This window comes from Chiloscyllium plagiosum, unplaced genomic scaffold (assembly GCF_037043375.1).
Source record: "Chiloscyllium plagiosum isolate Xiang-an unplaced genomic scaffold, Cpla_swu_hap1 HiC_scaffold_3, whole genome shotgun sequence".
Lineage (NCBI taxonomy): Eukaryota > Metazoa > Chordata > Chondrichthyes > Orectolobiformes > Hemiscylliidae > Chiloscyllium > Chiloscyllium plagiosum.
This window is the reverse complement of record NW_028270141.1, coordinates 69199964-69217004: the sequence shown is the minus strand read 5'-3', so window position 1 is coordinate 69217004 and position 17041 is coordinate 69199964. Positions and strand designations below refer to the sequence as shown.

Sequence of the window (17041 nt, the reverse complement as noted above, 5' to 3'; positions counted from 1 at the left end):
AAAACTTTAACTAAGGGAGCAACAAAACACATGTCAGGGAGGCGAAAGGCTAAGAAAAGCATACAGAAATCAAGACAGAAGGAAAATAGATTATGAACACCAAGCAGCAATTTCCCTCCTGGCTACGGATTGCAAAACTAGTCAATAAGCCAGAGGATTGTAATCAGGGAGGAAAGAGGAAATATTTCTACTGAACAATGATAAAGCTGGGTTAGATAGGCGAGGAGAGCCAATAGGAAGATCCATTCCAAGGAAAAAGGAACCAAGCAATGGAAAAAGTAAGCTAAGAAGGGATAAAGTTAAAAATCACACAACACCAGGTTCTAGTCAAACAGGTTTATTTGAAAATACAAGCTTTTGGAGCGCTGCTCCTTCATCAAGGGGCAGCACTCCGAAAGCTTGTACTTCCAAAGAAACCTGCTGGACTATAACCTGGCATTGTGAGATTTTTAAACTTTGTCCACCCCAGTCCAACACCGGTGCCCCACACCATGAGAAGGGATAGACTGAAATGATTCAATGAGTGGAAATTTTGCAATAGTAGTAAGCTACTGGGGAGTAAGGGAGTTAAATGCAGATGAATGATGTGGCCCATTTTTAATCAAACACAGACGATAACAAAAGTAAAAGAAGAATACAGACAGCATACAACTGGAGCATCAAAATGGATCAAACCATAAATGAGACAAAAATGTGTGAATTAGAATCAAAGCGTTGGAAAAATCCTGGACAAATTTGAAGAAATATCATAGCATTCTGTAACCTACTGAGAATACTGTCGAGGAACATAGATTTATTACGGTTTTGTACATTCCAAGCATTTCCCTTGAGCATAACACTTCTTGAAACTACATGTGTCATAATTTAACATAACATGTATTTCTTTGAGTCAAAAGGTAATTATGTTAATTATTTTGGCATTTTATTCACAGTGCAAAGATTAGATTAGATTCCTTACAATGTGGAAACAGGCCCTTCAGCTCAACAAGTCCACAGTGACCCTCTGAAGAGTAACCCACCCAGACCAATTTCCATCTGACTAATGCACCTAACATTATGGGCAATTTAACATGGCTAATTCACCTGACCTGCACATCTTTGGTTTGTGGGAGGAAACCGGAGCACCCAGAGAAAACCCACACATAAACGGGAGGAATGTGCAAACAGACAGTTGCCCGAGGCTAGAATCGGACCCGGGTTCCCGGTGCTGTGAGACAGCAGTGCTAACCACTGAGCCACCGTGCCACAAAGCATAGTATACTTTAAGAAATACAAAAAAGTATTATTTTTATGTACTATCCAGTGGTCCATAGTTCATGCATCAAGACGTCCTTTCACAAAACCAAATGAAAACACATCCTCATTTGGAGGCATCTTAAAACAGATTTTTTCCACAAACATTAATAAATACTGCTATGGGTAGCCAGCAAAAAAAAACTTTGAGGAAAGCTCTTGTGGTCTTTGAGCTAGCCAGTCTAGATATTAATATAGCAGCCCTGAATGAGGTCCATTTCTCGAAGCAAGTTAGCCTGACGGTGTGCATTGGTGGCCACATCTTCTATTGGTCAGTTAAGTCACAGAGTGAACAATAACTCTTTAGTGTCAGTTTCATGGTGAAGTATTGCCATTCAACTTTCAAGCTTACAGATTGGCCAATCACATGAGAAATCATGTCCCTGCACCTCACACTCTCAGACCAGCACCATGTAACTGTCACCAGTATTTATAGATGGAAATGTGTTGCTGGAAAAGCGCAGCAGGTCAGGCAGCATCTAGGGAACAGGAGAATCGACGTTTCGGGCATTAGCCCTTCTTCAGGAATGAGGAAAGTTGGTCCAGCAGGCCAAGATAAAAGGTAGGGAGGAGAGACTTGGGGGAGGGGCGTCGGAAATGTGATAGGTGGAAAGAGGTCAAGGTGAGGGTGATAGGTCAGACTGGGGTGGGGGCGGAGAGGTCGGGAAGAAGATTGCAGGTTAGGAAGGCGGTGCTGAATTTGATGGATTTGACTGAGACAGGCTGGGGGGAGGGGAAATGAGGAAACTGGTGAAATCCGAGTTCATCCCTTGTGGTTGGAGGGTTCCTAGCTGGAAGATGAGGCGTTCTTCCTCCAACCGTCGTTTCGCTGTGGTCTGGCGATGGAGGAGTCCAAAGACCTGCATATCCTTGGTGGAGTGGGAGGAGGAATTGAAATGTTGAGCTACAGGGTGGTTGGGTTGGTTGGTCCGGGTGTCCCAGAGGTGTTCTCTGAAACGCTCCGCAAGTAGGCGGCCTGTCTCCCCAATATAGAGGAAGCCACATCGGGTGCAAAGGATGCAATAGATGATATGTGTGGAGGTACAGGTGAATCTGTGGCGGATATGGAAGTTTCCTTTGGGGCCTTGGAGGGATGTGAGGGGGGAGGTGAGAGCGCAAGTCTTGCACCTCCTGCGGTTGCAGGGGAAGGTGCCGGGAGTGGAGGTTGGGTTGGTGGGGGGTGTGGATCTGACGAGGGAGTCACGGAGGGAGTGGTCTTTACGGAATGCTGATAGGGGAGGGGAGGGAAATATATCCTTGGTGGTGGGGTCCGTTTGGAGGTGGCGGAAATGACGGCGGATGATGCGCTGTACATGGAGGTTAGTGGGGTGGTAGGTGAGGACCAGTGGGATTAGATTAGATTAGATTACTTTACAGTGTGGAAACAGGCCCTTCGGCCCAACAAGTCCACACCGACCCGCCGAAGCGAAACCCACCCATACCCCTACATTTACCCCTTACCTAACACTACGGGCAATTTAGTATGGCCAATTCACCTGACCCTGCACATCTTTGGACTGTGGGAGGAAACCGGAGCACCCGGAGGAAACCCACGCAGACACGGGGAGAACGTGCAAACTCCACACAGTCAGTCGCCTGAGGCGGGAATTGAACCCGGGTCTCTGGCGCTGCGAGGGTTCTGTCCTGGTGGCGGTTGGAGGGGCGGGGTTCAAGGGCGGAGGATCGGGAAGTGGAAGAGATGCGGTGGAGGGCATCGTCGACCACGTCGGGGGGGAAATTGCGGTCCTTGAAGAAGGAGGCCATCTGGGATGTGCGTTTTTGGAACTGGTCCTCCTGGGAGCAGATGCGGCGGAGTCGAAGGAATTGGGAGAATGGGATGGCGCTTTTACAGGGGGCAGGATGGGAGGAGGTGTAGTCCAGGTAGCTGGTCGGTTTGTAGTAGATGTCCGTGTTGATTTGGTCGCCTGAGATAGAAATAGAAAGGTCGAGGAAGGGGAGGGAGGAATCTGAGACTGTCCAGGTGAATTTGAGGTCGGGGTGGAAGGTGTTGGTGAAGTGGATGAACTGTTCAACCTCCTCGTGGGAGCACGAGGCGCCGCCGATACAGTCATCGATGTAGCGGAGGAAAAGGTGGGGGGTGGGGCCAGTGTAGTTGCGGAAGATGGATTGTTCCACATATCCTACGAAGAGGCAGGCATAGCTGGGGCCCATGCGGGTGCCCATGGCTACTCCTTTCGTTTGGAGGAAGTGGGAGGATTGGAAAGAGAAGTTGTTCAGGGTGAGGACCAGTTCAGTCAGTCGAAGGAGGGTGTCAGTGGAAGGGTACTGGTCGGTACGGCGGGAAAGAAAGAAGCGGAGGGCTTTGAGTCCTTCGTGATGGGGGATGGAGGTGTACAGGGACTGGATGTCCATGGTGAAAATAAGGCGTTGGGGACCGGGGAAGCGAAAATCATGGAGCAGGTGGAGGGCATGGGTGGTGTCCCGAACGTAGGTGGGGAGTTCTTGGACTAAGGGGGACAGGACGGTGTCAAGGTATGCGGAGATGAGTTCGGTGGGGCAGGAGCAGGCGGAGACAATGGGTCGGCCGGGGCAGTCAGGTTTGTGGATTTTGGGCAGGAGGTAGAAGCGGGAGGTGCGGGGTTGTGGGACTATGAGGTTGGAGGCGGTGGATGGGAGATCCCCCAAGGTGATGAGGTTATGGACGGTCTGGGAGATGATGGTTTGGTGGTGGGGGGTGGGGTCATGGTCAAGGGGGCAGTAGGAGGAGGTATCTGCGAGCTGGCGTTTGGCCTCAGCGGTGTAGAGGTCGGTGCGCCAAACTACTACCGCGCCTCCCTTGTCTGCTGGTTTGATAGTGAGGTTGGGGTTGCAACGGAGTGAGTGGAGGGCTGCGCGTTCCGAGGGTGAGAGGTTGGAGTGGGTGAGAGGGGTGGGGGAGTTCAGGTGGCGGTTAATATCGCGGCGGCAGTTGGCTATGCAGAGGTCGAGGGCAGGTAGGAGGCCAATACCAGTATTTATAGTCCAACATTGAAGTCTGACCCAGTTCAATAAAGATAAATTCGATACAGATGTCTCTGAACTGATCTGTAATATCCCTTTCATGGAAAAATTATCATCCTTAACAATTTCCACAGAGTTCACCACCACAGCCTAGCATGGAAAAAAAAAAGAGTACTTGGAAACCTTGGAGTTTTGGAAAGTGCAATGACCTTTGGAACTGTGCAGAAAAAAGACCTGGAAACAACCCAAATCAACTGAGTCAGCAACTGACTACCATCTTCTTGCTGTGACTTTTCTTCATTCATGAGATGCCCATGTCACTGATTAGTCCAGCATTTATTGCCCATTCCTAATGGCTCAGAGTGCAGTTAAGAGATAACCACCTTTCTGTGAGTCTGCAGTCACATGTAGACCAGAGCAGGTAGAGCAGTTTCCCTCCTAAAAGAACACTGACAAACCAGATGGATTTTACTGACGATCACGGTCATTATTAGACTCTTCATTTCATATTTTTATTGAACCCAAACTTTACCTTCTGATACCATGGGATTCAAACGTGGGTCTCTCAATTAACAGTCTGGTGATAATGCCAGTGGACAATCACCTCTTACTAATATCACGCAAACTTACAGACCAGAGTGGCACACCCTGATCTCACTGTGGTTTCCAATCCAGAAGAACTTTGGGAACAAAGTAGCAGCACTGGATAATTCCAAAGAAGTCTTCAGACCCAGCATGGTCACTACATAGAGTTTTCATCTGACCCCAGTGCTGTGAAGAATTGAACTGGCCTCATTGCTGCTAACTGCTCCAAGTAGCTGGACCGTTCTGTATCACCTGTCCTTTGTGGAGAGATTAGCAAAGAAAAACACCCTTGACCACAAGTCCATCAGGAAGTGGCCATCATTTGGCCTCCTCAAGACTCTGTGGGGAATGGAGAGGGTGGATCATGTTGCATGGTGCCCTGAGGAGATTATCAAAGTCATTTGGCAGAATGCCTCATCACCAGAACTTTGCAACAAGCACCAAGACATTATTTGGTGATGGTAAAAAAGGAGCTACCTGTGAGATCCTTCTTGTATGCCCAGTTGGTCTGCAGCACTGCACGCTGCCCTCGAAGCAGCTGCGAGAGGGGAGAGACTGTCACACATTTCCTGCGGGAATGTACCTTTGCAAAGGAAATTTGGAGAAAGATGCAGGGGGTTTTGTCAAGGTTTGTCCCAGGCAGCTCTGTGACACAGGACTCCGTGCTCTACGATCTGTTCCCCAGGACGCACACCGAGACAAACATCGACTGCAACTGAAGGACCATCAATTCGGTGAAAGAAACTGTCTGAAACTTTTTGGTTTTCCAGAGCAAGAGTTTCAGACTGGCACATTCCAAAGTCCAGGACGATGTGCTGAGGGATGCGCTAACGCTTGGGGGCAGTGGGGAGACACCAATGAAAGACCTTAAATGCACATAAATATAGCCTGGTTCAAGTAAGAAATGCCTTCAGTTTGTTTGGATAAAGTCAAACTCTAATGTCGGTTTGTTTCCTTTAAATACTACAGTAAAGAACCAACCTGCATTTGGGACTATATATAGTACAGGAGATTTTATTTGTCATTTCTACCAGATAGAATTGATATAGTTTAAAAAAAAAGAGAGACACAGCGTTCCTCCAGGACCAAGGTGCTACATGGACAGCACAAACTAAACAATCATACAAACAACAGGATAAAGTGCATAATAAGTGCAAAACACGCAAATTACAGTGTAATAAAAGAATGATAATTAACAGACATTCTTCCAGCAGCAATTTGAAGTCATGCAAGGAATTTCAGATGGAAAAGAATCTGATCATATAGTGTTAAGCAGCCTGTTGGCTTGGGGGAAGAAACTGTTGCAGTCTGGCCGTGATAGACTGAATGTTCCACTATCTTCTGTCAGATGGCAGGAGGGAGAAGAGTTTAAGTGAGGGGTGTGTAGGGTCTTCCACAATGCTGTTAGCCTTTTGTATGCAGCATGTGGTGTAAATGTCCGTAACGGAGGGGAGAGAGACCCCAATAATCTTCTCAGCTGTCCTCACTACCCGTTGTAGGGTCTTAAAATCCGAGACGGTGCAATTCCCGAACCAGGCAGTGATGCAGCTGCTCAGGGTACAATGAATGAACCCTCTGTAGAATGTGGTGAGGATTGGGGGGGGGGGGAGTTGAGCTTTCCTCAGCCTGCACAGAAAGTAGAGATGCTGCTGGGCTTTCTTGGCTACACAGAGCTGGTGTTGAGTGACCAGGTGAGATTCTCTGCCAGGTGGACGACAAGAAATTTGGTGCTTTTCATTATCTCCTTGTGAGAGCCGATGTCCAGCAGAGAGTGGTCACTCCATGCCCTCCTGAAGTCAACAACCATCTCTTTCATTTTGTCCGTGTTCAGAGACAGGTTGTTGGCTCTGCAGCAGTCCGTTAGCTGCTCCACCTCCTCTCGGTATACTGACGCGTCGTTCTTGCTAATGAGACCCACGACAGTTGTGTCATCACCGAACTTGATAATGAGGTTCGAGCTGTGCATCGCTGCACAGTCGTGTGTCAGCAGGGTGAACAGCAATGGACTGAGCACACAGCCCTGGGAGGGAGCCCGTGCTCAGTGTGATGGTGTTGGAGATGCTGTTCCCAATCCGGACTGACTGAGGAATCCCAGTTAGAAAGTCAAGGATCCAGTTACAAAGGGAGGTATTTAGGCCCAGCAGACCCAGCTATCCAATCAGGTGCTGAGGAATGATAGACTTCAGTTCTGCATTTAACGCTATGAACAGTAATCTGACATAGGTGTTCTTCTTCTCCAGGTGGGTAAGGGCCAGATGGAGGGTGGTGGAAATTGCATCATCAGTTGAGTGTTTGGGACGATATGCAAACTGCAGGGTGTCCAGCAAGGGGGGCAGCAGAGTCTTAATATGCCTCATCACAAGTCTCTCGAAACACCTCGATGATGGGTGTTAGCACAACAGGGCCGTGGTCATTGAGACAGGACGCTGAACACTTCTTTGGCATAGGGATGATGGTAGTGGCCTTGAAGCACATTGGAACTATGGCACAGCTCAGGTAGATGTTATAGATGCCCGTGAGAACATCACCAGTACATCAGAGCATGCTCTGAGCACTCTGTCAAGATTGTTATCTGGTCCAGCAGCCTTATGTGGGTTGACTCTGCACTGGGATTTCCTCACGTCGGCTGCAGTAAGACACAGCACCTGGTCATGGGGAGGGGGGCGTGGACTTCCTCAGTGCCACGTCATTTCATGCCTCAAACCGTGCATAATATATTTCATGAATACAGTATATTTCTGAAACAAAATGGATAATTTATTTGCAACTAAAAAGTTGGTTTGTCATTCTCAGCCAGCCAGTCAAGAGGAAAAGATAGCCTACAGTCAAGCATACAGCACCCTTTAAAATGATTTGTGGAAGTGATAGTGTCCTACGTACAAAGGAAATACGCAAAGCAGTAAATTTACATAAAAGTATGCAATTAGCCTCAATCCTTTTCCTTTACCTAGCAAAATGTAAGGCAAACTTACCTGGAAATGTCAAGTGAAGCTATGCTAAGCTAAACAGGAATGGATTGGAGAATGAATTCACAAACAACTAAAAGCTGTATTGAAAAATGCTTTAGTCACAATCTAAGTCACAGCAAGTGCTTGTCTTGACTATTGCCAAGATTAGGTGGTCACCTGGATTGGCCATGTTGACTACTATATACCAAAATCCTTCTGTACAGTGAACATACCAATCTCTGTTACAATGACAATGAGATGTGGAGATAATAGGAAAATAAAATGTTGGAGAAACTCTGAGTGAGTCTGGCAGCATCTGTAGAGAAATGAAATTAACATTGAGTCCATTATGACTTGCCTTCTGAAAGAGTTGAAAATGATGGTTTTTATACTATTAACAGAGGAAGAGTGAGAGGAAAAGATTGCAGGAGTACACAGAACAAAAGACACAGGCAGCGAAAATATATGTAAAAGGAGTGCTAGATAAGTAAAATAGGTATAAATGTTAGCTGTGAAAAGCAGAAAAGAGGTCTGCCTGCTGAGAGCAAAACCAAGGCACAAGGAAGGAAAATCAATGGAGTTCAGAGGTCATACTCTTGAAGCTGTGCAACTCAGCACTGACCCCCAGGGACTGTAAAATGCATAAGTGGAAAATGAGGAACTGCTTTCCAGCTTTTGTGGAGATTAAATGGAACCCTGTAGCAAGCCTGAGACAGAAATCCTAGCATGGGAGCAACGTGGTTTAGCGAGGTGGCAAGGAACTGAAAGGTCAGGGTCATTCCTATGGACACAGTAAGTGTGTTTGTAAAGCGGTCACCCAGTGTGCATTGGTCTCACCAATGTAACAGAAATTGCATTACGAGCAGCAAATAGAGTACACTGATCAAAGGACAAGCAAAATGCTGCTTCACCTGGGAGGTATGTCTGAGGGCCTTGGACACTGAGGAGACACAATGTGAATGTGCCGGAGTTACACGTCCTGTGATTACATGGGAAGATGCCATGGGGGAAATGGGGAAGGGTTATGAGTGATGGAAGAGTGGATAAGTATGTCATAAAGGGAATGGTCCCTGCAGAATGCTGACAGTGGAGGGGAGGAAAAGATGTGTTTGTGGTAGCAACCTGCTGGATCTGATGGAAATGCGGAAAATGATCCTTTGAATGTGGAGACTGATGGTGGGATAGCAGGAACTCTTAACCATGTCTAACCTATTTTTCACAACTCTGCCCTCACACTTTCCCCTACCTCCCAGAACAATGTTAATGGTCCCCTCTGTGATATTGTGCTCTACATTTGCTTCACTCCTAACACTTCCTCACATCCCCAGTTCCCATACAATAGCAGAAGGTGTAAAACCTGCCCATTCACATCCTCCCTCTCACTGTCCAAGGTCCTAAATACACCTGCCAGGTATAGCAGTATCTTACTTACGCTTCGTTCCATTTAGGCTACTGTATTCACTTCTCACAGTGTAGAATCCTTTACGTTGGCAAGATCAAATGCAAATGCAGGCTGGGTGAACCAGAACATCTTCACTATTTCCATAGGAATGACCCCCAACGTCCAGTTCCTTGCTATTTTAATAATCCACACTGCTCCCATTTCTGTCCTAAACCTGTTACTCAAAGAGATGTACAGCATGAAAACAGACCCTTTGTTCCAACTCGCCCATGCTAGATATCCTAAATTAATCTAATTCCACTTGCCAGCATTTGGCCCATATCCCTCTAAACCCTTCCTATAGATACCCATCCAGATGCTGGTTAAGTGTTGTAATTGTACTAGCCTCCGCCACGTCCTCTGACAGCTCAACCCATACACGCACTACCCTCTGCATGAAAACGTTGCCCCTTAGGTACCTTTTAAACCTTTCCCTTCTCACCCTAAACCTATGCCCTCTAATTTTGGACTCTCCCAACCCAGGGAAAAGACCTTCTCTACTCAACCTATCCATGCCCCTCATGATTTTATAAATCTCTGTAAGGTCACCCCTCACACTTCGACGCTCCAGGGAAAACATCCCCAACCTTATCAGCCTCTCCCTCAAGCTCAAATGCTCCAACCCTGGCAACATCCTTGTAAATCTTTTCTGAACCCTTTCAAGTTTCACAACATCCTTCTGATAGACTGTGGAAAAAGTGAGAAGAAACAAAAAGCTCCTTGAGAGAAGGGGAAAATAGAGGCAATCAAATTGTGTACGTACACAACCTACTGTCTTTCTCTGCAGCAAATGCAACACAAACGTTACACCAGAATGAGATTCCTGAGCCCCATCCGTCAATGTTTAACAGTTGACAATATCAGTGTAAACCATGTTCTTTAGAGTCAGACAGTTAACTTCAGATCAGGAAGTCGCCAGTGGCAAAGATAGGACCACATATATTTGTTCAGTATATTAAATTCGACAAACCTGTAGCTCCAGAAAAATGATCCAACTTTTAGTTCATAAAATCTAGAAACCTCTTAGGTTTGGCACCTCTCCATAATCTTTCACTGTGATAAAAGTTCAGTATTTCTTCAAAACAATTCAGTTTTGAGGAACAAGTTTCAAAAAAAAAAGAGGAAGCTATTATACTTCCTTCTGTAGTAATTAACTCCTTCAGACAGAGAGACATTAGTAAAGAAAGTAAACTGCAGGTGCTATTCACAATGTGAATGTCCATGTTCATGGAAAGGCTTGTCTACAATAAACAGATTCACAGAAATAGTGCCAGAAGTAGACCAAATACAAACATTTACAAGATCAACTATTCAATTCTGAGCACATTCTTTTCTACTATCACATGGTTTCTGAAAAACATTCAGACGTGTCACTAAAAAAGCAAACCAACCAGCAACAAATTGGTTTGCTACAGTTTTAGTAGACCTAAACATTACATTGTCTTTGATTTGTCATTTCCTCATTAAGAAAAATGTCCAAACTTTACATAAAGTTTACAGTATCTACTAAATTTATGCACTAAAATGCTTCAAAGTGGTTTGCTTCATCAGGCATTGTCGATCAGAGTGTACCATTATGCTCTGCAGATAGAGTGAACACCTCCTAAGTCTCTTGACAAACAATTCCTTTAATAATCCAAAAATTTCTCCAATTACATTTCCCAAACACTAAAACAAAGTTAGGATCAAAAAAGCATAGAATCTCTACAGTGTGGAAATAGGCCATTCAGCCCAACCAGTCCACATCAACCCTCCAAAGAGTAACCCACCCATACCCACTTCATACCCAATGCTCTAGATTTACCCCTGACTAATGCACCTGCCCTACACATCCCTGAACACTATGGGCAACTTAGTATGGCCAATTCACCTAACCTGCACATCTGTGGATTGTGGGAGGAAATCAGAGCACCTGGATGAAACCCAAGTAGACACAGAGAATATGCAAGGACAATGATGAAATATGGATTATTAATTTTCAAATTTTAATACCTGGAAATCAGTCTAAAAAGGGAACAAAGCATTGACTTAAAATGGCCAGAGCAATCACCTGACCACATAGTTAGCCAGATTTCACAAACCAATATGGAATAAACAAAACAGAGTTGAAATTAATATTTTATTAAAAGGCACCAAAATGGAGTCAAGAATAAAAAAGGTTAAAAAAATCTATTATTTTTACACATTTCTGGGAATATTTATTGGTTGAAGATGGAATTTTGTCTACAATTAGCAAACTTTACAAAAAAAACGTGAGATGGAATAAACAAAACAAGTATGCATTTAAAGAGCAGAGCTAGCTTTTTGCTTGCCCAACTGGAACTAGTTGTAGAACATATTCTCTCTGCCTCATGAGGCAACAGAATGCCCAGTACGAATACTGACTAAAAGAAACATTATAACACTCATAATTCAAAGGATGAATGAAAATAATTACCATTCCTGATGACTCAAAGCAAATTACCGTGGCCTCAGGTTAGAACTTGGTGGCATGGTGGCTCAGTGGTTAGCACTGCTGCCTCACAGCGCCAGGGACCTGGGTTCGAATCCTGCCTTGGGTGACTGTGTGGAGTTTGCACATTCTCTCTGTGTCTGCGTGGGTTTCCTACAGGTGCTCCCAAAACATGCAAAAATACGCAGGCCAGGTGGATTTGCCATGCTGGATTGCCCATGGTGTGGGTACATTAATCAGGGCTAAATATAGGGTCGGGGAATGAGTCTAGGTGGGTTGCACTTTGGACGGTTAGTGTGGACTTATTGGACCGAAGGGCATGTTTCCATACTGTAGGGAATTTAATCGTCACACCTCAAAGATATCCTAAGGCTTGTGAATTGTAAAGAACATAGGAAGCAGGAGGAGTAGGCCACTCACCATCTCTTTCATGTCAGCTCCTCACAGCCCTCAACTCCTTGATATTTCAAAAATCTATCTACCTCCTCTTTAAATGCATGCAGTGATTTAGACTCTATAATTCTCTCTGGGAGAGAATTCCAGATATTTACTAGACTCAGAGAGATCAAGTTCTATCACATCATGATTTTAAATTAATGACTCCTTATTCTGTAATTGTGCCCTCTCGTTCAAGATTCCCCCACTAGTGGAAACATCTTTTCAACATCTACCTATGCATTTCATTTAGGGGTTAGAAAAATGAGGGGTGATCTCATTGACTAAAAGGCTTAACCCGTTGTAGCCACGCTGATAAATTAACTATTTCATCCCAAGAATCAGTCTAATGAATCTCTTTTGAACTTCCTCCAATAAAATTATTTCCTTCCTTAAATTCAGAGACTAAAATTATTCACAGTACTCCAAGTGCAGACTCATCAACACCCTGTACAGTGGAAGGCTTCAATAGTTTTAAATGCCACTCCCTAGCAATAATTCCAGCCAAAATTCCATTCGTATTCTTAATTATGTTCTGCATCTGTAATGCTAACTTGGTATTTCATGAACAAGAATACTCAAATCCTCTTTGCGCACTATTTTGGAGTCTCCTTCGATTTAAACATTTGCCTACTTCTTGATTCTTCCTACCTAGTGCACAAACTCAATTTCCTATATTAAGCTTCAGCTTCCAAGCTTTTTGCCTATTCACTCAACCTATCTATATCCCCTTGCAGATTTCTTGTGTCCTCATCATAACATGCCTTCAGCGCCTATTTTTATATCAGCAAAACTGCATACATTATACTCTCCTCCTTCCTCCAAGTCATTAATATAGATTGTAAACAATTTAGGCTTTAGACCTGATGCTTGTGGCACTCCACGAGTTATACCTTTCCAACCTGAAAAAAGCTGATTAATCTTGACTTTGCCTTCCTTGTGATCACTAATCTTAGGTCCATGCTGATACAGTACCAATACTGTGAGCTCATATTTTGTGCAATTAGCTTTTATATGATTCTTATAACCTGCCAATTTAAGAATGCCATATGAAGTTACCTTAAATTATAGCAAAGTATTTATTTTAAGAATAGAAAATGTATACAAACGAATTTCCAATACTTAATACGCTGCCAAATGAAATGACATTATACTTTAAAAGTAGGGGAAATTGAAGTTTTCCATGATTGTGTACAGAACATAGACACAATTGAAGAATGTTAAAGAACCATGCCAGGGATATCGATTTCAGTGAGTCTGCAGAAGGATCATAAAGAAACTATACTTGACATGTATAATCCACAAGTCCTCATGACAATAATTTTTATAAACATTATATAATACTGCCAAACACAAAATAAAGTTTACTAACCACAGGTCACAGGAAATATAATGAAAAAAACTGTAACTTCCAGCACTGAAGTTTCAATGTTTATGTATCTGTTATTAAAAATAAGCAGCTCATTTTTTGTTCCTGCAAATACTGTATAAAGAGAAATAAATCTAAAGAAAAAAGGTTTAACATAAGGAACAGGCAACAATGTTGTAACCTAATCAAGAATTTCAGTACATTACACATGAGCTTCACTGATAATTCAGACCTGTGTTTTCACACCAGGCAGTCAACCTTACAACTCAATTCTGCCTACTGACAACTCAGTAGAAATACAAGTTTAAAAGTGCTAGTTACTACCCATAATCTAACACAACAGATAGATAGGATAGTGAAGAAGGCACCTAGTATGCTTTCATTTATTAGTCAGAGTATTGAGTATAGGAGTTAGGAGGTCATGTTGTAGCTGTACAGGACTTTGGTTAGGCCACTTTTGGATTACTGTGTGTAATTCTGGTCTACCTGCTATCGGAAGGATATTGTGAAACTTGAAAGGGTTCAGAAATGATTTCCAAGGATGTTGCCAGGGTTGGAGGATTTGAGCGAAAGTGAGAGGTTGAATAGGCTGGGGCTGTTTTCCCTGGAGTGTCGGAGGCTGAGGGGTGACCTTATAGAGGTTTATAAAATCATGAGGGGCATGAATAGGATAAATAGACAAAGCCTTTTCCCTGGGGTGGGGGAGTCCAGAACTAGAGGGCATAGGTTTAGGGTGTGAGGGGAAAGATGTAAAAAAAACCAAGGGGCAACCTTTCATGCAGAGGGTAATACATGTACAGAATGAGCTGCCTGAGGAAGTGGTGGAGGCTGGTACAATTGCAACATTTAAAAGCCATCTGGATGAATAGGAAGGGTTGGACAGACATGGGCCGGGTGCTTGCAAGTGGAACTAGATTGGGTTGGGATATCAGGTCAGCATGGATGAGTTGGATTGAAGGGTCTGTTTCTATATTGTACATCTCTATGACCCTGTGACAACAGAAACACAAGATAATACTCTCCCACTTTTTTCCCCACATTGCTCCTCCTCTGCTCCTTCACTGTCAAGCCCCAAGAGAAAATCATGTATTTTCATAATATTCTTCTTCGCCCCAAAGAAAGAGGATTTGAATGCATTTGTACAGTACTGTTCACAATTTTAAGTCAATCTAAATAAGAGTTTACAGTAAATCAAGTATTTTTGAACTGTAATCACTCTTATAATGTAGGAAAACAATTTGCACAAAGATGTGACAAACAGTTACATAATAAAAAGCATTCAATCTGGTTTTGGGATGTTCATTGAGAGGCATATTAACCTGGATATTAGGGATAACCTTCGCCATTTCCACCACTTACAAATGGTGGAAAAGCCTCATCTCCCACCTCGGGACCCTCCAACCCCATGGCATCAATGTGGATTTCATCAGTTTCCTCATTTCCCCTCCCCCACCTTATCCCAGGTCCAACCTTCCAACTTGGCAACACCCTCACCTATTCGCTCCACCCTCCTCTCTGACCTATCACCATCACCCCCACCTACATCTACCTATTGCACTCTCAGCTACCTTCCATCCAACCACACCACACCACACTCCCCTCCCATTTATTTCATCACACCCTGGACTCACAGTCTCATTCCTGATGAAGTGCTTATGCCTGAAATATCAATTCTCCTGCTCCTCAGATTCTGCCTGACCGGCTGTGCTTTTCCAACACCACACTCTCAACTCTAATCTCCAGCATCTGCAGTCCTCACTTTTGCCCTGCTCTTCAGAATGGTCATGATGTGATGTTGTTGGATTGGGGTGGACAAAGTTAAAAATCACATAACACCAGGTTTGAGTATAACCAGGTTTTGTGCGATTTTTAATATTAGAATAATGCCATGGAATTTGTTTTAGGGCCAAACCAACAGGGCAGACAGCGCCTCCTCAGTATTGCAGTCGAGTTTTAATCTTGTGTTTTGTGTTCAAATTCCGGGATGGCACTTTAAACCCAAATCCTTCTGTCTCGTACGCCTGAAAAATACCACTCAGTCCGACAACTAATAGGAGATTTTGCTTTTTCCTCGTACACCTGTCACTTACAATTCTTTGCTAAATAAACCACCGTCACAGGCGAGCTTGACAGCAGCTGTCAAATGGGAGGGTTTCGAAAGCCCAAGCCGTTCTTGGTTGCGTGTTGGAATAAACAAGCTGAAATCTCAGCCTTGCGGTCACACGGAAAGACAGAGCTGCCGAACACGGAGAGAAATCTGAATAATTGAGAAATCTCTTACCGCCACCCAGGGTGAGGCTCAGTTAATTCACCCGCAGAGGGGGAAACCAAGCCCGGGACTGTCCGATGGATTATTCTTGTCGGTGAGGATCGGTTCCTCCATAAGAATATCCTTCAAGAGATTTCCCTGGCTCGGTTACCCCTTCCTCGGAAACAGCTGCGTCCAAGTTACAGGGTGAGGGAAGCGGGACTGGGGAAAGAAGGAGCTGATCTCTCCGGACCCAGGGAAAGGGGCGATCGGCAGAAACACGGGGAGGGGCCGGCCGCTGTCGAGGCCCGGCCACAGCTCCAGGCGGATTCCCTCCTTTCCCCCCCCCACCCCACCGGACTCGAGGGCCTGGCCTAGCACCGGCAGCGAACTGTACACTCGGTGGCGGAATCCTACCTGCTCCGGGGCGGACACTCAAACCCGACTCCGCCTTGTCTGCACCGTCTGGACCTCTGACCCAGAGTCAGCCCCGCCCCTTGACCCTCGGATCCCAATGACGAGACGCCTCCTGACGCTGCCCTCGTGCTGGCCCCGCCCCCCCAAGGCCTCTCATACCTGGCCGCCTGGCGCGTGCCCAGGTTGTCACTGCTGAGGTTGGCAGCTGGAGCAGGGGATTCCCAGTTGTTAAAATGCTGTCAGATACGTGCTTTCTTTGCAACGAAAAGGCAGCAATATGTCTTCCTTACCCCGGCCACAATTGGAGTCAAAGAAATACCTACACTTAGGCAGGGCTTTTCACAATAATCGGCTTCGAAACTTAATTGATGAAGTGTTTTTGAATTGCAATACAAGACATGCAGCAACCAGTTTTGTACAACTCCGCAATGTGATACTGACCACCCCTGTTTAATGTCCGTTGAGGAATAAATATTGGCAAAGGGAAAAGATAACTTCCATGGAATTTGTCAACATACTGATGAGATCTTTTACACGTACCAGAGGCAAATGGGCCCTCAGTTAGGCGTCTTAACCAAAAGACAACACTTCTAGAAGTGCAGGATTTTATCAGATCCAGCATTGGTGTGTGCACTTTGTCCTCATAAAGATCCAGCCTTGGTGTAGGTACTGAAGTACTGAAACAAGATATATCACAGAATCACTGAATTCTTATGGTATAGAAGGAAATCATTCAGATCATTGTGTCTGCACAGGCTGTCTGGGCAGTTTGACTTAATGCCAATCTCCTACCTTTTCCTTGTAAATCTGCACATTGTTCTCATTTAAATAATCACCTAATACCCTCAATTGAACCAGCATTATAGACATTTCCAGGCAGTGCATTCTAGAC

General features: G+C 44.7%; 1 protein-coding gene across 3 annotated transcripts in view; it reads right to left on the bottom strand.

Annotated features, from left to right (window-relative positions):
- The window catches only part of LOC122544180 (syntaxin-7-like), a 60027-nt gene extending 43793 nt beyond the window's left edge, over window positions 1-16234 (bottom strand). Inside the window, exon 1 of one of the 3 annotated variants that reach the window (XM_043683221.2) lies at window positions 16150-16234. The gene's annotated coding sequence lies outside the window, so the exon portion shown is untranslated. Of the gene's footprint in view, window positions 1-15574; window positions 15714-15765; window positions 16103-16149 lie in introns of those variants that run through there. The other 2 variants (XM_043683230.2, XM_043683239.2) reach the window with 2 other exon arrangements.
- Between the last annotated feature and the right edge of the window lie 807 nt (window positions 16235-17041).